Raw genomic sequence first — 24,981 nt, forward strand, 5'->3', positions numbered from 1 at the left:
TCCAGGAGTGTATTTCACAATATGACGCCGCAGCATACCGAGAAAACTTTAATGTTTACCGACTCTGGCAGCGGAAGCATACGTAATTACACCTACACGTTGTTGTTTATCGACATCATGAGATGCTCATTGTGAAACAAGCTGGAGAGACAAATTAGGAATGTCTAACTCTCTGCTGGCATGATGTGTAGACTTCTTTGGACTACGTGCAAAGCTCAGCTGTATGCTCTCTACGTGCTGAACGAGCACACGGTGGTGACCTGTGGATTTCCCTTTACGTAAACAACCATCGTCTTGAAACTGCTCGTGCCATCATAGAATGCTCCGAGCTGTAAGACATGCGGTGCTATTCTTTCGAAGAACATTACTGCCTACAGTTGTAACCGAACTGCACCTGCTAAAACGGAGAGGGCAAGACGCCTTTTGTTGCTCTGTCATCGGCGTGTCGCCTCGAAACACATTGAATAATAAACCAATGAACCAGCAAGTGAACTAGGTGCGCACGGCAGACCTCTCTCGTCAGCCACATGGGCCGTTAACATACGGCTGCTGCGTAAGTAGTCTTCTCGTTTGGAAGTTAGCATTTCCGATCAGTTTCTATTTTCACTTATGTAGATGATATAATATTGTGAAATCGGATGAATTTTTGAGACACGCTGTACATTTCAACATCAGATCACACAAATGATGCCATCTGCGGTTTCAGCTTCTCAGAAAATTATCGTCAGATTATCTGCCTTAAAAGAAAGTGAAACGGTAGATACGAGTGGGTGTGGGTGAATAAGTAATACAACACAGCTTCTACTGAAAGGAGATTGGTTTTATTCAGGATTTTAATACACCTTATTATTCCCCACTCCTTTGGCTACAAAAACCTGCTTTTCAACCTAATCTCTTTGCAACGCGACAGCCTTACGCTACTTTACTTAGAGGACTTCTATGTCCACATGGTACCACTCCACTAATCGACGTCGGAACCAACGTCTTGCAGCACCAGTAACTTCCCTGTCATCTACGGACTGCTCCCCGCTGAGTGTATCCCCATTAGGCCAAACGGATGGAAGTAGGAAAGTGCGAGAGCCAGGCTGTAGGGTGGACGAGGACGAAAAGTCCAATGACGTTTTGTAAGCTACTCTCAGGTGTGCAGACATGTGTGAGGCCTCGTGCTGTCACGGACAAGTTCGTTTTCATTTTTGTAGCGACGAACACGTTGAAGTTGTTTCTTCAGTTTCCTAAGTTTTGCACAACACACTTCAGAGTTGATCGTTGCACTATCAAACAGAATAACCCCTTCAGAGTAAAAGGAGACCGTCAACATAACTTTACAAGCCGATGGTGCGGCTTCGAAGTTTTTCGTAGGAGAGGAGGGTGTGTGGCACCAATCCATGGATTGCCGTTTTGTTTCCAGTTCGAAGTGATGAACCCAAGTTTCGCCTGTGACAGTGTTCGACAAAAAAGTGTCACCATCATCCCCGTAAACTGCAAACAATTCCGCACTGATGGTCCTACGTTGCTCCTTATGGTCTTGTGTTATTCGGCGAGGAACCCAGCGGGCACACGCCTTTTAGAACCTGAGCTGGTGGACGAGTGTGTTAACACTACCAACGGCGACGTCCAGCTGTGCGGCGAGTTGTTTGATTGTCATCTGTCGACCATCTCGAACAAGAGTGTCTGCACCTTCGAACATTGCAGGAGTCACAGCTGTAGGCGGCCGGCTTGCACGCGGGAGATGGGCGAGGTTTGCACGCCCTTCTTGCGATGATGACAGTCGCGTCGCCCAACGACTCAGCGTGCTTTTGTTCACTGCTAAGTCACCGCAGTTCCTATGAATATCTGCGACGCTCTAGTTTTGTGCCAGGGGAAACTCAGTAACAGCCACTACTGGCAAGACATCTCTTTTACAGACGCCACTTTGAAGGCAACGTATAGAGCTAGCTCCTGTCGGAACTTCATGAAACTGTAGGGTATTCCACGATGTCTCTCAACAAAAACGCGTTTGGTTTCAACCGAAACTAACAGAGAAAAAAAGTGTTTCATAACTTATTGAACACCCCTCGTAGTAAAATAATGGGAAAACGTATTACAAAATCAAACTAATTTTTATATCTAGTAAGTGACATTTCAATTCGACACATGGTAACTCGTTAAATTGAAAATGAACTGACCGAGAGAGATGCTAGAAATGTAAACATATATGCGCTCTGACTGTGATGTTGATATGTCTTTGAGTCCAAAGACATCTAATCTGAACTCTAGTGTTCCTAGGTTGCGATTTTAATGTCTTTAAATCCTCTATCGCAAGCCCACTATGACATAAATATTTTACAAAGATATATTTTGCGGTAGCTCAGTGGTCAGCCTGTTTGACTGCGATGTGGGGGACTCGGCGTTTGATTCCCGGTACTGCCAGGGATTTTTTCCATAGTAGAAGTGTTGGAAAGAGATGCAATCAGCCTCGTGATGCCAAATGAGGAGCTACTTGAGTAATAAGTTGCTGTTCCAAGGTCAACAAAGCCACCAGCGGCTGGGAGAGCGGTGTGCTGACTCCATGACGCTCCATACCTCATCCGAATTACGCCATTAGCAGAGGGAGACAGGGTTGTTGGTCGGTTCCGACTGTCCGGCCTGTTCCAAACGTGGAGCAGTTTTGGGTTGAAGAGTGGGACTTGCCACACTTTGACTCCTTAAAATAAACATGGCGCACAGGTTATACAGGGTTATTACAAATGATTGAAGCGATTTCACAGCTCTACAATAACTTTATTATTTGAGATATTTTCACAATGCTTTGCACACACATACAAAAACTCAAAAAGTTTTTTTAGGCATTCACAAATGTTCGATCTGTGCTCCTTTAGTGATTCGGCAGACATCAAGCCGATAATCAAGTTCCTCCCACACTCGGCGCAGCATGTCCCCATCAATGAGTTCGAAACGGTAAGGCTTCTGCTTTAGCCTTTTCCGTAAGATTTTCCAAACCGTCGGCTGTGGTACGTTTAGCTCCCTGCTTGCTTTATTCGTCGACTTCTGCGGGCTACGCGTGAAACTTGCCCGCACGCGTTCAACCGTTTCTTCGCTCACTGCAGGCCGACCCGGTTGATTTCCCCTTACAGAGGCATCCAGAAGCTTTAAACTGCGCATACCATCGCCGAATGGAGTTAGCAGTTGGTGGATCTTTGTTGAACTTCGTCCTGAAGTGTCGTTGCACTGTTATGACTGACTGATGTGAGTGCATTTCAAGCACGACATCCGTTTTCTCGTCTCCTGTCGCCATTTTGTCTCACTGCGCTCTCGAGGGCTCTGGCGGCAGAAACCTGGAGTGCGGCTTCATCCGAACAAAACTTTATGAGTTTTTCTACGTATCTGTAGCGTGTCGTGACCATATGTCAATGAATGGAGCTACAGTGAATTTATGAAATCGCTTCAATCATTTGTAATAGCCCTGTACATAAAAAAAAGAACTAACACCGCATAAATGCCGCCACAACTGATGTTTGTCAAATTAAATTTCGTGAATTATTGCACTACGTTGTAGTCATAGTTTTTCTCTTTGCTGAAATTATCGTCGTAGCATCCATATTAAAAGATGTACACTGAAGAGCCAAAGAAACTGCCTAATATCATGCAGGTCCCCCCCCCTCCCCCCCCCCCTCCCCCCCTTAGCACGCAGGAGTGAGTGCAGCAGTGCGACGTGGAATCGACTCGAATAATGTCTGAAGTACTGCTGGGGAGGGAATTGACACCATGAATCTTGCACGGCTGTCAATAAATCCGTAAGAGTACGACATGGTGGACATCTCTTCTGAACAGCACGTTGCAAGGCACTGGTGATATGCTTAATAATTTTCATGTCTGGGAGTTTGTTGGCCAGCGGAAGTGTTTAAACTCAGAAGAGTATTCCTGGAGCCACTCTGTAGCAATTCTGGACAAGTGGGGTGCCGCATTGTTCTGTCGGAATTGCCCAAATCCGTCGGAATGCACAGTGAATGAGTGCAGGTGATTAGACAGTTTTCAGCTATTAGAGTCGTATCTAGACGTATCAGGGTTCCCATATCACTCCATCTGCACACGCCCCACACCATTATAGAGCTTCCATCAGCTTGAACAGTCCCATGCTGACATGCAGGGTCGTTGGATTCATGAGGTTGTCTCCATACCCGTACACGTCCATCCGCTCGATAAAATTTGAAACGAAACTCGTCCAACCAGGCTACATGTTTCCAGTCATCAACGGTCCATTATCGGTATTAACGGCCCCATGAAAGGCGTAAAGCTTTGTGTCGGGGAGTCATCAAGGGTACAGTAATGTACCTTCGGCTCCGAGAGCCCATATCGGTGATGTTTTGTTGAATGGTTCTTACGCTGACACTTGTTGATGGCCCAGCATTGAAATCCACAGCAATTTGCGGAAGAATTGCACTTCTGTTACACTCGTCGCTGGTCCCGTTCTTACCAGATCTTTTTCCGGCCGCACTGACGTCGGAGATTTGGTGTTGTAGCGGATTCCTGATATTCACGGTACACTCTTGCAATGGTCGTTCGGGAACGCCCCACTTCATCGTTACCTCGGAGATGCTGTGTCCCATCACTCATGCGCCGACTATAACACCACTTTTCAAACTCACTTAAATCTCGCTAACCTGCCCCTGTAGCAGCAGTAACCGATCTAACAACTGGACCAAGCACGTATTGTCTTATATAGGCGTTGCCGACCTCAGCGCCGTATTCTGTTTACATATCTCTGTATTTGAATACGCATGCCTATACGAGTTTCTTTGGCGCTTCAGCGTATTTTGCTTAAAGAGGTAAACGAAACTACATAAATCCTACCGAAAAGTTCTTGCCAAACGGTATGTTCTGCACTTGAGTTCAGAAGTTCAAAGGGACGAGAATCACTGAGTTCACGCACGTTTTCAACTCTTATATTTGCAGCTGTTGTATAAACGCCGTAATAGCAGTCACTTACTGTGTAAATCTCTTTTCGGCCGTGCAATGAAGCACAAAACTTTTGTAACTCCGTAATAAATAGAGTGCTTCATACGTTTCACACCCTAAAAACTACCTCAGCAAAAGGAATTTTCGAGCCCCAAAATGTTATGGATGGCAAAGGGAACTGTTTATAACCAACAGTTCTTCACATGGCTGTGCACTACGATTGAAAATTGTTGTGACTTGGCAAGACAGCCAAGCCACTAGGAGGTAGCCGAAAGGCACGCATTTAGCTCACGCAGGCTGACGTGAGGTCTGGAACAGGTCAAGTAATTATACTAGCAAAAAAAGTACGTAGCTGATGGAATACTTAACTTTAATCCATAATTGGTGAACATCGGTCTGACGATACATGCATCACAAGATAAACAGCAAATGATAATGGCGCCTTGCTAGGTCGTAGCAAATGACGTAGCTGAAGGCTATGCTAACTACCGTCTCGGCAAATGAGAGCGTAATTTGTCAGTGAACCATCGCTAGCAAAGTCGGCTGTACAACTGGGGCGAGTGCTAGGACGTCTCTCTAGACCTGCCGTGTGGCGGCGCTCGGTCTGCAATCACTGATAGTGGCGACACGCGGGTCCGACGTATACTACCGGACCGCGACCGATTTAAAGGCTACCACCTAGCAAGTGTGGTGTCTGGCGGTGACACCGCAAAAATAGTCTGGTTTCGTGAAACCTTCAGTAATGTACTATTTTATAGTAAATCTATAAGAATACAATTTATGTGTAGGTGACAAAACGGAGGTGTGTATGGAAAATCTGAGTGAAGTATGAGCTTACACTCTCAACACAGCCGGCCGGCGCTACAGTCTGGAACCGCGCGACCGCTACGGTCGCAGGTTCGAGTCCTGCCTCGAGCATGGGTGTGTGTGATGTCCTAATGTTAGTTAGGTTTAATTACTTCTAAGTTCTAGGGGACTGATGACCTCAGAAGTTAAGTCCCATAGTGCTCAGAGCCATCTTTGAACTCTCAACACAATATCAGATGTGAAACCTATCATTTCTGTTGCAACCGCTCTCTGTAGTCAACTAGATTATCCTCATAACATTCTAGTCAGTGTTTAATTGAAACTAATTGTAATTCAAGTTTTCAAGAAAGTCTTATTTGTTGGAAAAACACCAATGAAGCAATGGTGCACTTGGCAAGTGAATACTGCCAAACCCATATGGCCAGTTCATAGAATTACACGTAGGACCCTGACCGCTGGTAAATATAGATAACTGCTTTTATCGACAACCACGTAGTATAGAAAGCATTCTTCTCTTATAAAGAGCCGCTCGGTGTGGCCGTGTGGTTTGAGGCGCCATGTCACGGTTTGCGCGGCCCCTCCCGCCGGAGGTTCGAGTCCTCCCTCGGGCAACGGTGTGTGTGTTGTTCTTAGCATAAGTTAGTTTAAGTAGTGTGTAAGTCTCCCTTAGTGATTCACACACGCATCCTACAAAGAACTACGGGAGGCTACCAGTACCACAAACAGGACAATATCGGAAAACCTCAGTGGTTGATGTTGGTCCTGTACATTGATTATGTTTAGACTGTCTGTAGTTCTTCAGATAGAAGCACGCATGGCTCTCTTTTCCTTTATAAAGCCTGATAGCGTTGCACATTGGTCTCTGAAGACGGAAAATGGAAACTATTCGCTGCTTTTTACTTCAAGATTACAGAGGAAATTTCAAAACACGAAATACAATGAATCATATTTCAATACTCCGTTGCTAGAACCCTTCCGGTATTTTTATTACTTCATGGCAGCAACGGTATATCTTTTAACTTTAAAGAGAATTTTTACAATAAATAAGAAACACAATGGAAATTAATGCGTCATAAATCTGTTCAGGGGCAAAAGAGGAAATACTAATTAATAGACATAATAATATTGTTTTGGGCTTTAAGTGTTCACAGAAACATGAAAAAAATTCATTGTCATTTGTAATTTCAGGCCTCTTAACATTACCCGACATTTTAAAAGAGGAAATGGAAATGAGCGTTTGGCACCGTTGGCCGGGAGGGCCTATTCGTGGAAGTTCGGCCGCGAAGTGCAAGTCTTATTTCATTCGACGCCACATTGGATGAAATGATGATAAGGGCAACACAATACACAGTCCACGAACGGAGAAAATCTCGGACGGGAATCGAATCCAGGCGCGCTTGAGTGGGAGGCAAGCACGTTACCACCCAGCTAAGCAGGCGATACTTTGAAAGTAATGACACAGCACTAAAAAAAAAAATGGTTCAAATGGCTCTGAGCACTATGGGACTCAACTACTGAGGTCATTAGTCCCCTAGAACTTAGAACTACTTAAACCTAACTAACCTAAGGACATCACACACATCCATGCCCGAGGCAGGATTCGAACCTGCGACCGTAGCGGTCTTGCGGTTCCACACTGCAGCCCCTTTAACCGCACGGCCACTTCGGCCGGCACACAGCACTCATGCGTCTGTGAAGCGACCGCGTTACTAGTGTTGTAGTGACGATTACTATTTCCTTTTGGGCTATGGAGGAGCAAAAGTGAGAAAATTTCAAATTATCTTCGATGTTGAGTGTGCCCGAATATTGCCAGAACGCGTCATTCTGCAGCTTTAAGGCTTACCTTGCTCATGTGACTGGTTACTGAACCTCTTGTTTGTATTTTTCAGTCCAAAATCTAATCTACGTATTTTAGTAAGATTTGTAGGTGCATGTAAGTCAGCAGTTTCATTGGTCATATATAAACTGTCGTTCTACGGCGTCCTGCAGGGAAAAAGAAAGTAAGGGAAAACAGGCCGCTGCGCGGGGTAGCCGAACGGTCTGGGGCGTCTTGTCACGGTCCACGCGGCTTCTGCCGTCGGAGGTTCGAGTCGGGTATGGGTGTGTGTGTGTGTGTGTGTCGTCCTTAGTGCAAGTTAGTTTAAGTTAGATTAAGTAGTGTGTAAGCTTAGGGACCGATGACCTCAGCAGTTTGATGCCATAAGACCTTACCACAAATTTCCAAATTTTCGAAAACCTGCCATCGATGACCAAGGCTTACTAACAAAAACTCTAACCTACATATTGCTCCTAAAACAATGTCACAATGAAACTGAGCGTAAGGATTGAGTGCAGACGTTCTTTTAGGGGAATACTATTGAGAAAATTTAGAGAACAGGTATTTTATACTGCCCGTAGAGCGATTCCACTGGTGTCAACGTATATTTCGCGTAAGAACCACGAAGATAGGAGAACTTAGGGCTCCTAAGGAGGCATATAGAAAGCCATTGTTTCCCTCGCTCTGTTTGCGAGAGGCAGAGGGGTGGAAATGAGTCGTAGTGGTACAGGATACCCTCCGCCAAACACCATACGGTGGCTTGAGGACTACGTGTGTAGATCCAGAAGTATAGAATAACATGGTTGTCAAAGTATAGGTTGGCCAACTCACAATTAAAATAAATCCCACTCATTGTGTGTCTCACAGTGACATTTACCGCGTGATGTTTCTCCCTTTCTCTCTTTCTCTCTCTCTCTCTCTCTCTCTCTCTCTCTCTCTCTCTCTCTCTCCCAACCCCCACCTCCCCACCAAAAAAGGAAATAAGTCAGCAACAGGTTGCCTCCTTTTTACTAAGCACATTTACATTTAAAAAATTAACATTTCTGTAACGTTTTTCTTCCATTATACATATGCGCTGTGTAATGTTCAGAACTAAAGCTACACGAATGGAGAATAAACTGACTGTCAAGAAACTGAACTTACCTCATTTCCCTGTAGCGCTCTTTCCTCCATTGGTCATCAGTCTTCTGATTGTTTTGCGGCCTTCCACGCCTTACTCTGCTGTATCTATCTCTTCATCTTACAGCAGCACTTCCACATAGCCTCCTCAATTATTTGTTGATTGTATTCCGTCTCTGTTTTCCCGTATAGTTTTCAGGCTGTAAGGTCCTTCTAGTAGCATGGAAGTTATTCCCTGATGTCTTAACAAGCCGGTCGGGTGGCCGAGCGGCTCTAGGCATTTCAGTCCGGAACCGCGCGACCGCTACGGTCGCAGGCTCGAATCCTGCCTCGGGAATGGTTGTGTGTGATGTCCTCAGGTTCGTTAGGTTTCAGTGATTCTAGGGGACTCATGACCTCAGTTGTTAAGTCCCATAGTGCTCAGAGCCATTTCAACCATTTGTCTTAACAAATTTCCTCTCCTCCTGATACTTAATCAGTGTCTTCCGCATATTCAGTTCGTCGCCGATCCTGCGAAGAACTTCATCATTTCTTATCTTATAAGTACATCAAATTTTCAACGCCTATAAAAGCGCTGTATGACTTATACTGCTGTTCCTGTTTCTTTATGTATTCCTTTATTAAAACTGGGCTTATTCTCGCATTGAGTCCGACAAAGAAACTTTGTAGTTAGCGTCAATATAATATCTTCAGTATTCATCCAATTGTGAATAGAACATAGCGTGTTGGTACACAAATTGAGTGGCTGTTATAAGAGCATTCTAAGTGTAGCCTTGTGGCCACTGACAAGAGTACACTAAGTGTAGCCTTGTGGCCATTTCAATTGTGCACTATTAAGAAATGTAAGGATACCACTCTTCTTCCACTTTGCGCTTTACTATTCTCCCCGTAAGCGAAGTGAGACTGCTTTCGGATAAGACCACGGGTGGGCGAGCGCGGAGCAGCTGGTGGCTCAAGTCGTCCGAATCGCGGCCTTGGGCGGGCAGTAAAGTGAGTGATGAAGCTAATGGCATGAATTATAGCGGTACAATTGATTGAGCGAGCAGACGAGATGGCGCATTGTCCCGCTAACATGGCTCGCGTCCGGAGCAGCAGCAGCCGCTATTAGCACTCTGGATGCCTGCGAGGCGAGCCTCAGTGTCAAAGGCGTACCCCACTCCTCCGTCCGCTCTCCTGCAGCTGGATGTTGAAAGGTCAAACATTTTCTCCCTATACCAGGGACACCTTCATCCTACAGCGTACAAGTCCTTGAGCACAGTTCCTTCACAGATAAACTTGTTACAAAGTTATACTTAAGCTATTGCTTTCTCTTAACGACATAGGATGATGAGTGTCTAATATAGAACATCTTCGGAAATTATTCGTTCAAATTAAAACAGGACTTAGAAAACGTCGAAACAGATATAGACTGACAAAAAAAGACACAACACAAAAAAAAAAATTAATGTAGAGTAATAACATTACAAGATCACATGTTAATATAAGCACGAGATAAATAATTGAAAATGTGAAATGCTGGTGTATTGATAACCTGTGTAACCGACATAAAGTTTAATGCAAGCATGCAAACTTGCATCCATTGTGTTGTACAGGTGCCGGATGTCGGTCTGTGGGATGGAGTTCCATGTCTATTGTACTGCAGTGATACGCCCGGCTTAACCCGCCGGACAGGACAGGTAGTTTAAACTGTGGAAAAGGGCCAAAATAAGGGGCTGTCAGTTGCACTCGAATATACAACTTTATTATTTGATCAAACATTGCAAGAGCCCAAAACAAGTTTTCTTTTAAGCACATAGCTTTAATATTTGAGCCTTAATTACTGGCTGAAAGCCACTTTAATTTAAAAACGGCTGGAGGCCAATAACTTAAAACTCAAGCATAATCAGAAATTTAAAATGAAGCCTCATCTTACAACAGTTCTTTATTTAGGCTGAAGTCCCAAAGAATCTGAGATTTTCAGAGCAAATAATTTGAATTCAATATCGACTTAAAACTCTCATAAAACGCTCATAATAGCGATTCGATGATAATTTGTGGGCTGGAATTGTCGGAGATAGGTTGATTGGATCGTACACTCTTCTATACCACCGAAATGGACTGAGATACCGCATCTTGGTGGAACATGTATTGCCAGTACTGCTGGAGGATGTGTCTGAACGTTAGAGAAAGGATGTATTTCCAGCACGATGGGACGCCAGGACATTTCAGCGCTGCTATGAGGTGTCAGCTGAGAGATACCTTCGAGAATCGGTCAAGGTGGTCCTGTGGACTGGCCACCCAGGTCGCTTGACCTCGCGTGTCTGGATTTATTCCTTTACAGGCATATAAAGCAGCTGGTGAATGAAACCGATGTGGAAACAGATGATGACCTCGTCGCTAGAATGGCGTCGCTGCTGGTATCATTGCAGACATGCTAGGAATATTCGAAGGACACTACCGTCAATGGTCCGACAATGTACTGCGTGCATACAGGCCAATGATTGATCATTCGAGTGGGTCACGTGAATGCCACTGCTGTACTTCGCACCCTAACCAACCGTCTATGTAAATCGCCTGTAGCATCAGAAACTACCGTCAGGGTCTATATGTACCACAACTAACCTTATTGGTGTTGATTTTCTCTACCTCCTGTATCGATTTGTCCGCAGTTCGTGGTCGTGCGGTAGCGTTCTCGGTTCCCGCGCCCGGGTTCCCTTGTTCGATTCCCGGCGGGGTCAGGGATTTTCCCTCCCTCCTGATGGCTGGGTGTTGTGTGATGTCCTTAGGTTAGTTAGGTTTAAGTAGTTCTAAGTTCTAGGGGACTGATGACCATAGATGTTAAGTCCCATAGTGCTCAGAGCCATTTGAACCATTTGTATCGATCTGACTGAATGGTTTCCGAACAAAATATGAGTACTGATATCTGCTTCATATTTGACTGGTGTTTGGAGTGAAATCTCGTAGCAATTATGAGGTCTACAAGCTACAGAGGAAGCTGTATGTGGCAGTGAAAAGTCACCGCATCTCCAAATAGTAGCGCAGCTTCACCAGAGCACTGAATAAATCAGAAAATCAACTAGGCCATAAATGACACCTTCTTCATATGATACAACAATGAAATATGTTCTTGAAACTTTCTGACAGATCAAAACTGTGTGCCGGACCGAAACTCGAACTCGGGACATCTGGCTTTCGCGGGCAAGTGCTCTACCATCTGAGCTACTCAAGCACGACTCACGACCTGTCCTCACAGCTTTACTTCTGCCAGTACCTCGTTTCCTATTTTCCAAACTTTACCACAGCTCTCCTGCAAGGTTCGCAGGAGAGCTTCCACATTTTCTCTACTGGGGAACATAATCTCGGAACCGAGGTGACGCAAAACTTTTTTTGATGTGTGTAAATACATCGCGATGGAACCATAATAAATGGTCGGATGTCAATGAAACTTCGTACACATAAACACTATCGTCAGGATTGTAAATGATTAGAGCTGCAAATATCAGTGGTAGATAGAACAGCCACCAGTGTGTGTTGATGTTGTTCGTGTTTACTGTTGTTAAAGGTCCCGGTATCGTATATAACTCGTGTGGACAGAATCAGATATTGAGTGAACACTGAAGCACACGGAGGTGTTGACTGGTCGAATCGTGCAGTACCCAGATTTGTGCAGCATTAAGACGTGACAAAGGCCAGATGTTGGATTGCATGGGAACGTGATGGCAAGCATACTCGTTGTCAACGTCCGCGTCTACAAGTGACGGTCTCCGTATCGTGCACCAACCGCGTCGTAGCTCCTTCACATCTGCATCCGCCATCCGAGAGTAAGTAATGGTCTCCCTGCAACATCCGATCGAAGACAAGCTGGAGCTGTATTAGGGAATTAGTATCCCACGTGTAGGCTGCCGTTAACACGACATCACAGACGACTACGTCTCAAGTAGTGTCGTAACCGGCCAGCCAGAATTGCTGACGAATGGCGTCGTGTTGTGCTCAGCGATTAGTCGCGTTTCTGCACTATCCGGAATGTCCATCGTCGGCGAGAAGACGGTGGCGTGGGAGAGGTCCCACTCTTCTAATTTTTTGGAGAGACACAGTGGCATTAGTCCTGACGTGATGGTGTGGGGAGCCATCGGAGATGACTTCAAGTCACGACTGATTGAGAGGACTCTGTCGGTGCAACGGTACGTCATGGATGTCGTGCGACGGTACTGTGGTGACATTTTCCACCAGGGCAATACTCGTCCACATATGGTGCCTGCCTCTCATAGAGCCACTATTTGCGTGATGCTGAGGTACTCGGGTGGCCAGAAAGACATCCAGATTATGTTCCCCAGTAGAGAAAATGTGGAACCTGCTCGGACGTCAACCTTGTCGCAGTGTCAGTATCCGGGAAATCTAGGACCAGTTACAATAGTTGTGGGCCACCGTCCCTCAGAAGAGGATACAATGGCTTTGACGCCTCTCCTAACTAAATCAGTGCAGACATTCAGGGCAGATGGGGTGCAACGTAGCACTGATAAGTGAGCTCATCTTGCCAAGTTGTCTGTAAATTTAATTCGATAGAGTAAACTCTGGAATAATATCACCTACGTCTCAATTCGTAAACCAGGTACTTCACTTTTTTCGTCAGGTGGTATTTATTGTCTTTGCCAGCGTGTAAATTCTCTGCTTCTAATAATAAGAAGAAATCAATGTGTAGAATCCTTATATTAAAATCGGATGTCATTGTTGTTCATATTTGTTTTAGTAATAGTAGTATCTTTTTACAAGGATATAGGACATCACAAAGTACATAAAAATTTAGATCAATTTAAAGTAAGCTTATTCGTATGCACATATATTTACAGACTTCTAGTTAGAGTCAATCATTAGATTTAATCCCAGTATACAATACTATTTTACAAATAACTTATTAAATAATGTAAAGCCACACTGTTCACTCGTATCTCAGTATCAGTCACTGCACACCCTACACACACATTGTTTCATAACACTTCACTCACTACACACACACACACACACACACACACACACACACACACACACACACACACACAAACACACACACACTGATGATCTCTGGGCCATTTTCTATACCGCAACTTCCCATTTTCTATCCTGAAAAACTGAGTCAGCATTCCTCCCTAACGAGTGAGATGTTGAGCTCAGAAAGAGGAAGAGGTGTTAGTATTGTGCTATGCATAGCTTGGGTGTAAGTATTTCTAGAAAGGAAAAAAGAAGGAAAACAACATAAAGTGAAGGTGTTATGTGGAATGTTGGATATTTTATAATCATTATTATTATTATTTATTTGTATAATATTTTTTTATCGAACAGCTACTCTGTTTTAGCTAAGTAATCCTTCAATGTATAAAATGTATTGCATAACAGGTACTTTTTTTGCTGCCTTTTAAATAAGTTTATTTTTACAATTTCTTTACTCTCTTTTGATAATTTATTGTACAGTTTTACTCTTTGGTAGAAAATGCTGTTTTGAGTTCATGTTTATTTTTTCTTGGTTAATGTAAGTTGACTCTGTCTCTTGTTGCGTGGTCATGGGTAGAGCTGTCTATGCAGTAATGACCAATATTATTTTTGATGTACACAACTGACTGGTAAATGTATTCACATAGAGCAGCCAAATCCCCAGTGTTTTGAACAGATCTTTACAATGAGCTCGACTAGTATTTTAGGTTATTGTTCTTATGGCTCTTTTCTGAAGTTTGAAAATTGTGTTTATATTTTGTGCATTTGTTCCCTAAAAAAGAATGCCATAGCTAAGAATTGTGTGTACATATGAATAATATGTAACTAAAAGACACTGCATGTTACATACTAATGGTAACATTCTAAGGGCACAACATGTTGATGAAATTCCGATTTCAAGTATATTTGTGTATTCACACCACTTCAATTGAGAATCAATATTCATTCTTGGAAATTTTGCATTTGTTACACAGTCTATAGAGGTGCCATCCACATTTAATTTAACGTTGTCATTTTTCCTCTTCAAACTGAAACTCATGGCATTAGTTTTCTTTATGTTGAATGTCACTTTATTGGTTATTGACCAATCATAAAATTCCTTGAGAGTTTCATTTGCTTTCCCGGCAAGGAGTTCTCTTGTTTTCTCAGTGACTATAATATTGCTGTCATCAGTGAAGAGAATTTTTTCACCATGAGTAACACTACTGGGAAAGTCATTGATGTACACTCCTGGAAATTGAAATAAGAACACCGTGAATTCATTGTCCCAGGAAGGGGAAACTTTATTGACACATTCCTGGGGTCAGATACATCACATGATCACACTGACAGAACCACAGGCACATAGACACAGGCAGCAGAGCATGCACAGTGTCGGCAATAGTACAGTGTATATCCACCTTTCGCAGCAATGCAGGCTGCTATTCTCCCATGGAGACGATCGTAGAGATGCTGGATGTAGTCCTGTGGAACGGCTTGCAATGCCATTTCCACCTGGCGCCTCAGTTGGACCAGCGTTCGTGCTGGACGTGCAGACCGCGTGAGACGACGCTTCATCCAGTCCCAAACATGCTCAATGGGGGACAGATCCGGAGATCTTGCTGGCCAGGGTAGTTGACTTACACCTTCTAGAGCACGTTGGGTGGCACGGGATACATGCGGACGTGCATTGTCCTGTTGGAACAGCAAGTTCCCTTGCCGGTCTAGGTATGGTAGAACGATGGGTTCGATGACGGTTTGGATGTACCGTGCACTATTCTGTGTCCCCTCGACGATCACCAGTGGTGTACGGCCAGTGTAGGAGATCGCTCCCCACACCATGATGCCGGGTGTTGGCCCTGTGTGCCTCGGTCGTATGCAGTCCTGATTGTGGCGCTCACCTGCACGGCGCCAAACACGCATACGACCATCATTGGCACCAAGGCAGAAGCGACTCTCATCGCTGAAGACGACACGTCTCCATTCGTCCCTCCATTCACGCCTGTCGCGACACCACTGGAGGCGGGCTGCACGATGTTGGGGCGTGAGCGGAAGACGGCCTAACGGTGTGCGGGACCGTAGCCCAGCTTCATGGAGACGGTTGCGAATGGTCCTCGCCGATACCCCAGGAGCAACAGTGTCCCTAATTTGCTGGGAAGTGGCGGTGCGGTCCCTTACGGCACTGCGTAGGATCCTACGGTCTTGGCGTGCATCTGTGCGTCGCTGCGGTCCGGTCCCAGGTCGACGAGCACGTGCACCTTCCGCCGACCACTGGCGACAACATCGATGTACTGTGGAGACCTCACGCCCCACGTGTTGAGCAATTCGGCGGTACGTCCACCCGGCCTCCAGCATGCCCACTATACGCCCTCGCTCAAAGTCCGTCAACTGCACATACGGTTCACGTCCACGCTGTCGCGGCATGCTACCAGTGTTAAAGACTGCGATGGAGCTCCGTATGCTACGGCAAACTGGCTGACACTGACGGCGGCGGTGCACAAATGCTGCGCAGCTAGCGCCATTCGACGGCCAACACCGCAGTTCCTGGTGTGTCCGCTGTGCCGTGCGTGTGATCATTGCTTGTACAGCCCTCTCGCAGTGTCCGGAGCAAGTATGGTGGGTCTGACACACCGGTGTCAATGTGTTCTTTTTTCCATTTCCAGGAGTGTATATCAGGAACAGTACTGGTCCTAATATGCTACCTTGCGGAACCCCTATATTAATGTATTTTGGTTCTGGTAAGTGTTTTACTAAATGTTTGAATCTATTTGAAATATGTGTTATCTCTACGCTTTGTACCCTTTATGTTAGGTATGATCGAAACCAGTCATTAGTTACCACTCTTATTCCTAGTTCTTCTAATTTATTTAATAGAACCTTGTTTTCGATTGTATGAAACGCCTTAGAAAGATCCAAAAATATGCCTGTGACACACTCATCTTTATCAAGAGCATCAAGTACAACTTTTGTAAATTCTAGCATGGCTGACTCCGTATTTTTGCCACTTTGGAAACCAAACTGTATATTTTCAGGTAATTGATTAGTCTGTCTTTCATAATTTTGTGTAATGAATCTCTCCCTCTCTCTGTCTGACAGTCCCTCTCTTTCTCTGTCTCTCTCTCGTTAGAGTTTAGTAATGGGCCATCAGTGTTTTGTATTTTTACGTTAATCCATGTCGCTTGTATTTCCTATGACGTTTGTCTATGACACATTGCTCTGACCTGGCGAATGTAGACATACAGGCTCGAATGGATTGTTGTTGCGTCTGAAAAATAAACATATTTAGTAGCTGCTTGATGTCACCTCTTACTCTTCTGGTGTGCACAAACAGATAATGAGGTCATTTTGGAATATGGTGTTTCAGACTGCTACAGTCTGGTGTTGTAATTTATTACAGGGGTATTGGTGAAACTAGACCGGAAAGAAAACATACAATAGCGTCCAACACTGTGGACCAGTCGTCATGGTGCTGACCTGATGAGCTGACCAAGATCTTGAAGAACACGTTAGAAGATAGGAGAAATGTTTGCCCCGCTGCAAGAACACCACCCAAGAGAAGGCAACATAAGCGACTGTGTAATGAACTGCGTGTAACTGTGTTGTTCTGTGCTCCCTCAGCAAACACCAGAGAGTTGTACGCTACAGTTTCCGGCATGAGGTGCCTGAAACACGACGACGGTTGGCGTTCTTCTGGTCCACGCCGAACTTGCAAACGACGACAGCATAGTTGAATATATCTTTATCTGCTATCCGTAATTCCAGCTGCGTCTTTCGCTGCAGTATTGGAGGTGGTCCGCTCGGAGATAAAATATGAGCGGAAGGCTGCCAAACCCGTGCTGGTAGCTAGGCATTCAGCAAGTCGAGTATCTCCGTTATGGAGTTGTCGTTTTCATATTCCTTACGTTGTTGCTTCCCCGTTCGCACGCCACTTTCGACCATTCGCTACACCATCTTCTATCAGTGACCAATGCAAAGGTGGTATTTCTACGTCACGTGCATGGAAGCGTTCATATTTCATTTGCGGGTTCTGCTATAAACTAGCGAGCGTGACACTTGTGTGAACGTGCTCATTGCAATGTCAAAATTTAATACACGGCTGAGAGGCGACTGGAATACACTAGCATCATCCCACTTCACTTCACAAGGCTTACACCGTTCACCAGGAACTGATGCCATTGATAGATGATTGCACCAATAAACTGACCGACATAAGTGTCTTGCAACGTAGTACAAAAAACTCGTTGTTTAAAATAAGGGCGATCGTATAGTAATGGCTCCTACGCGATAAGAAATTTAATACGTCAATCAGAACATAAAGTAATCACCTCTTCTCTTTCATCTGCACGGCAACAAATTTCTTATCTACGAAAGTCATCTAAAAGTTTAAAATAAAAGAATAAAATGGAGCCATGTTCTGGGGAAATTCAGTGTATGTGTACGATATTTGAACAAGCAGACATAATTAGAGAAGAATATAATAATAGATGGGTCACACATTTCAATAAAAACTGCCCCAGTCCTGCTCAGAAGAAGCTTTAAATAATTTTAGTTGGACAATTACATATCCACGCTATCTGCTATTTGCTGAAATCAACAACGTACTTTTCATTCATGAGTTTTATGTAGATCGAAGAATGTACTGATGTGTAGATCCAGTACGGTAATGCAATAATAATTCCTAAAGTATGTTTAATAAATAGCTGAAAATTATTTCTGGTTTTAGGAAATGTTGCATATTTTTAACTGTGTCGTATATCAACACTCAACTATCACATTCAGTGTATATTACTTTTACATCTAACAAATACTGCACTCTTAATAACGTCCCTTCGGCAGTTACAGAATAGTCTATTTTTATTTTTATGGTGAGAAAAAAGAAAGAAAAGTAAGTAAGAGGGGCTGGGCGTGTATTGGGGAAAAGGAGTACAGTCTGATCCAGCTATCGTGACGTGGCGTTAGTCTTCCGGAACCACATGAGTGATGAATTGTTCTTTAAATTACATAAAGCGTTCTTCTGACGTTTCGCAACTCCTTAGTTAGATCTCCATCTCGCTGATCTTGCGCTCTTCATACCTCCTTCGTTAAACAGTGTGGCCATTTACCCTTTTAAAGGTGCTACTTGAGGCAGTTTGTTAATAGAAAGGTATAACATTCTTGTCAGCTCTGTTGTTATAATAGATGCAGCTGTAAGGATACCGCAATGGATATCCTTGCCAGTGAGCTACCTAGCATCAGGCGCTAGCTGGCGGGCCTTATCTTCTAGAACTTTCTGTGGGCTCCGCGTTTTCCGGCGGACAGAGCGTTATCGGGTAAGCATCGACAATGCAAGTTTAATAGCAAGCGGCTTTGCTAAATTAGGCTTTTTAGAGCTATCGCTGTCTGATTTAACTACTGTCCAGAAATATGGCTTTTTTCAGAATCACTTGGCGTTTTTATGGCTTCTTTTTCTGGACTATAGGAATGCATTAAAATTCACGTTGATGAAAGGGTAGTCCGCAGTCTTATGCAAAGACATGGTGCCAGGGTGGCGTAGTGGGTACCGCATCTGCCTAGTGAATAGGGGATCGGTGTTTAAATCATAGTCTCGGTAAAAATTTTCATTCCTCCCTTCAATCTGCATGCATGCACCGTAAATGTTTGAGACTTGAAAATGTCTCTGGAATCAAATAGCTTCAGTTGATTAAAGGAAAATTATTTACATTCGTCTGGATTTCAAAACACAGACTGATATCAAACAGAAGTAAATTATTAGTGTGAACTGAAAAATACAACAAAGCAAAGATAAGGAGTGCTGATGTGCGTTTCGGGCTCGCCGGAATACACGTACACAAGAAGAAAAACATGACGACGAAATACGAGTATGCACAGCTGAGGGCTTTACTGGAAACACTGTTACAGCATAACTGTCACCTACCTATTGCAGCTTCACAGTAATGAAGTAAGCTGTCCTAAAGAAAGCAGATTTCCATTTTAATTTACACAGGATGAATCAGAAATTGAACCTTCGACAGGTGCACAGTAAACAGGGGGCAGCGACTGAACTGAGGAGGGGAACAGTGAACGTCTGTTTATTGCAGTAGTCTGCTAAAATGTCAACCTCACTACAATGCACAGGTGATTTGGATGAAGCAACGCTATAATACAGATTTCATGGATACAAAGCAAAGTTCAAATTAACATGAATAGTGTTGCATATTATCCGTTTTGAACTTTTAAAAGTGCAATGCTATTGCTTCCGTAGTATGAAGGATAAGTAACTCAAATAATGTTATACTCGTACTTTCACACTTAGTTGTTTGTATTACTGTAATATGAAGCAGATTTCAAATTTAAAAAATAAATATAAATTAATACTTGTTTCTATCTACTATTGTTCCGCGATGTGACAAGTTTGTATGTGAAATTATATTGTTTTTCATGTATTTTGCTATTTAAGAATACCCGCTGACTTCATTATTTAGAAACTGTTACACGTATAGTTATTGAAAAAAGTAAAAATGCATAATAATACATCTTCTTTTCCTTCAGAATCCTTCTGGCCTCTTTTTAATGACACATTTTTCGTTATAGAGAGGTGGTAGCCAGCTCTGGTAGCGAGCGCCCGAGGCAGTAGTAGCCCGACTCGTCTGTGTGAACGTGTAATGAAAGAGTCGAAGGTAAGAAATACGCGGAGTTCAGAAAAAGGTTGTTAATAATGAATTGAGTAGAGTATTTCGTTGAAAGACGAATGTCGAATCGTCATTACTTCTTCAGAGTGATGATTTTTGGAATTTGTTAATTAGCGAAAGTGAAAGAGTGCTATATAGTTAGGCTTGTTTTCCATTGTTTCCAGATGAATAAATTAAGTTAAAGAACATCATCTTGTATTTCAAAAGAACCTTACCATCTTTTATGAGTGGTTTTCCAGTACATAATTACAGCTCCAAGTAGTATTAGCCAATAGTTTAATGTTTTCTGCCACTGTGGTTGAAGTTTGTCTCTCACCCTATAGTCCGACAGTCAACCGTAAGTCACCTAAAATTGTTGGCTGAGAGTTTTCAGGCTACAAGAGGGGACTACACCATCCGTCCCTAAACTTCCGGGACTGATTTTAATCCTGGCTTATAAGTGACAGCGCAGTAACTACGGTGATAGCTTGAACTAAACAACAGTAAACAATTGATGTGAACTCGACCAGTAAGTTGAGAGCAGGCAGTGTTAAGTAGTGCACCTGTGGTCTTGGTGTGTCAACGTCGTTTTGTCACATACCACACTACAGCAGTATCTGTAAATCAGCAAGACATTCTCCAGAATGTTCTGAAGGAGAGAAAAGCGTGTGCAAAGTTTGTCCCGCACACGTTGACTCCCAAACGAAAACGACACGTGGACGCCTGGCGCTACTTGATTGAAATGTAAAACGCGGTCAGTTCTTTCCTGCGACACATTATCACGGGTGACAAGACCTGGTGTTTCAACGCGAACCTACCACCGAAATTTACAAGAGGGGTCAACGCTTTGACGACATCCCAAATAAGTTTCCTGACAGTTTCACATGATTGTATGAGAGTTATGTACGTTGAACTCTAGTGTGGAGAGACTATGTAGAACACCTAAAACATTTAAACCACTATCTTAGCTTTTCTCTATATTTTATTAACCCAATCTCGAAACTACCTTGAATACCGAGGTAGTAGTGTCTGCCCAGAAACAGTTGCGTATGGCGTGCAGAACTGCCCCTGTGTTAATCCACGTCCACTAAGGGGCAGGTATATCTGTGTGAGATTTAACGTGCTGCTACGCTTTCGTCTCTGGGGTTGTCTAAGCAATTGCTACGGTTAGATATGATAGTGCTCTTTAATCTTCTGTTTCTCTTCAGTAGTTTTACCTCCACGTGCTTCATAAGATAGGCGAATCGACAGCCTGCATGCGTTGTCAATGAGGCGCCGTTTGTTCAAAAGTCTCTGGTAAATAAGATTCAGTAAACTGTGCAGTTCCCTTTCCAAACAATTACATTCCCTCTCTCGAATTCCGGCTGGTTTCTCCTCATTTTCTTGTCCTTCATGTTTTCACACACTGTCTGATCAAAAGAAACCGGGTACTCCTTCGCTGTTTAGAACTAACAATTAGGTGTGAAGACATGCAGACCCGCCAGTATAAAAGGAGGCAGGCAGTGTCGTGTCGTCATTAGAGATACAGTAATAGCAGAGTGCGTCAATTAGAATAGTTCAGTAACTTCGAAAGTGAACTAGTCGTTGGATGTCACCTGAGAGAGAAATCCATCAGGGATATTTCAACCCTTCAATAGCTGCCACTACCGTCGGAAGTTACCTACCATTATATGTAGGGTCAACAGTGGAGCATAGGGGAGGTTTTAGTGGTTAGGGTGTGGTCCCCTCATTATGCTTAAGAAAACGCTAACTGCGGAAGGACATGAATGCATTTTACAGCATTATGTGCTGTGTACAATAGAGGTGCAGTTCGGGGACGATGGTTCCATCAGTATGACACTTCACCCTGTCATAAAGCAACATTGTGAGGCAGGTTTATGGACAATAATATTTATGAAATGGACCGACCTGCCTTGGGTCCCGACCTGAACTCAATGGAACATTTTTGGGATGAGTTAGAATGTCGACTTTGCTACAGCCTGCAGCATCCGCCATCACCACCTTATCTGGTTTGCGTTCCTGAGGTAGAATGGGCTGCCATTCCTCCACAGACATACAGACATGCAGACGCCTCACTGAAAGTACCCACCATTCAAGACGTCACTAAGGGCAAGTGTGCATGCACTTCATGTTGTTGTTGTGTGGTCTTCAGTCCTGAGACTGGTTTGATGCAGCTCTCCATGCTACTCTATCCTGTGCAAGCTTCTTCATCTCCCAGTACCTACTGCAACCTACATCCTTCTGAATCCGCTTGGTGTATTCATCTCTTGGTCTCCCTCTACGAATTTTACCCTCCACGCTGCCCTCGAGTACTAAATTGGTGATCCCTCGATGCCTCAGAACATGTCCTACCAACCGATCCCTTCTTCTAGTCAAGTTGTGCCACAAACGTCTCTTCTCCCCAATCCTCTTCAACACCTCCTCATTAGTTATGTGATCTACCCATCTAATCTTCAGCATTCTTCTGTAGCACCACATTTCGAAAGTTTCTATTCTGTTCTTGTCTAAACTATTTATCGTCCATGTTTCACTTCCATACATGGCTACACTCCATACAAATACTTTCAGAAACGACTTCCTGACACTTAAATCTATACTCGATGTTAACAAATTTCTCTTCTTCAGAAACGCTTTCCTTGCCATTGCCAGTCTACATTTTATATCCTCTCTACTTCGACCATCATCAGTTATTTTGCTCCTCAAATAGCAAAACTCCTTTACTACTTTAAGTGTCTCATTTCCAAATCTAATACCCTCAGCATCACCCGATTTAATTCGACTACATTCCATTATCCTCGTTTTGCTTTTGTTGATGTTCATCTTATATCCTCCTTTCAAGACACTATCCATTCCATTCAATTGCTCTTCCAAGTCCTTTGCTGTCTCTGACAGAATTACAATGTCATCGACGAACCTCAAAGTTTTTATTTCTTCTCCATGGATTTAAATACCTACTCCGAATTTTTCTTTTGTTGCCTTCACTGCTTGCTCAATATACAGATTGAATAACATCGGGGAGAGGCTACAACCCTGTCTCACTCCCTTCCCAACCACAGCTTTCCTTTCATGCCCCTCAACTCTTATAACTGCCATCTGGTTTCTGTACAAATTGTAAATAGCCTTTCGCTCCTTGTATTTTACCCCCGCCACCTTCAGAATTTGAAAGAGAGTATTGCAGTTAACGTTGTCAAAAGCTTTCTCTAAGTCTACAAATGCTAGAAACGTAGGTTTGCCTTTTCTTAACCTTTCTTCTAAGATAAGTCGTAAGGTTAGTGTTGCCTCACGTGTTCCAACATTTCTACGGAATCCAAACTGATCTTCTCCGAGGTCCGCTTCTACCAGTTTTTCCATTCGTCTGTAAAGAATTCGCGTTAGTATTTTGCAGCTGTGACTTATTAAACAGATAGTTCGGTAATTTTCACATTTGTCAACGCCTGCTTTCTTTGGGATTGGAATTATTATATTCTTCTTGAAGTCTGTGGGTATTTCGCCTGTCTCATACATCTTGCTCACCAGATGGTAGAGTTTTGTCATGACTGGCTCTCCCAAGGCCATCAGTAGGTCTAATGGAATGTTGTCTACTCCCGGGTCCTTGTTTCGACTCAGGTCTTTCAGTGCTCTGTCAAACTCTTCACGCAGTATCTTATCTCCCATTTCATCTTCATCTACATCCTCTTCCATTTCCATGCACTTCATATTGACGTCCAATAATAGGTGTACGGATACTTTTGATCAGATAATTGCTACTCACCATATAGCGGAGATGCTGGCTCGCAAATAGTAAAAGCAAATAGACTGTCAAACAATGCTTTCGGCCAAACAGGCCTTCATCAGAATTAGACAACATACACACACACACACACACACACACACACACTCAGGCAAAATCAGCTTGCACACAAATGACCACAGTCTCTGGCTGCCATTCTGGATTTTCCCCTGTTTGATCAGATAGTGTGTATAGAGAAGTTGCAACGCTAGAAAAGTGTAACGTTATGCTGGAAGGCCTGTAGAGAATCAACGCTTGACGCGGAGATTGGCAGGTGAACGTCAGCATAAACAGATGTAACGCAATGCAAACAAATAATAGGAAGTAAACGTTATTATATGGTTACACGGTTACTGGAAAAACTGGATGCAGTCTGATCCATAAAATCTCTGACAGTATACGTACAGAGCTATGATGGAAAGTGTAACGACAAACTAAAACTAATTACAGGAGTGAAAGAGGCCAGACAGCGATTCGTTGGCAGAATCCGCGGGAACTGTAGTTTACCCACGAGCGAAGTAGTTTGCAAAACCCTCGTTCGATAGATTCTTGAATATTCATCGTCAGTCTGGGATCCGTACCAGATAGAACTGATATAGGAAATACAGAAGATCCTAAGAAGAACAGTGTGTTTAATCACAGGCTTCTTTCAATAAGTAGGAAAGCACCACGGGGATGTTCGTCCAACTACTGTGGCAGACGCTACAAAGAAAGGCATTGAGCATCACAGTGCGGTTATGTGTTAAAATTCTGAGAACGGACGTTCCTGGAAGACACGACCAATATACAGCGTGAGTCATAACTATTGTCACCTAGAATAACTCCGAAAGTATTATAGTAGCCGAAACGTTTGTGCTACATATGTTGCATGGGATAACGGGGACCATAGTATGACGTTGGTTTTCTGTTGCTATGTGGGGTCGGGTCAGAAATATGAAGATCGA

The sequence above is a fragment of the Schistocerca serialis genome, chromosome 4 (assembly GCF_023864345.2).
Source record: "Schistocerca serialis cubense isolate TAMUIC-IGC-003099 chromosome 4, iqSchSeri2.2, whole genome shotgun sequence".
NCBI lineage: Eukaryota > Metazoa > Arthropoda > Insecta > Orthoptera > Acrididae > Schistocerca > Schistocerca serialis.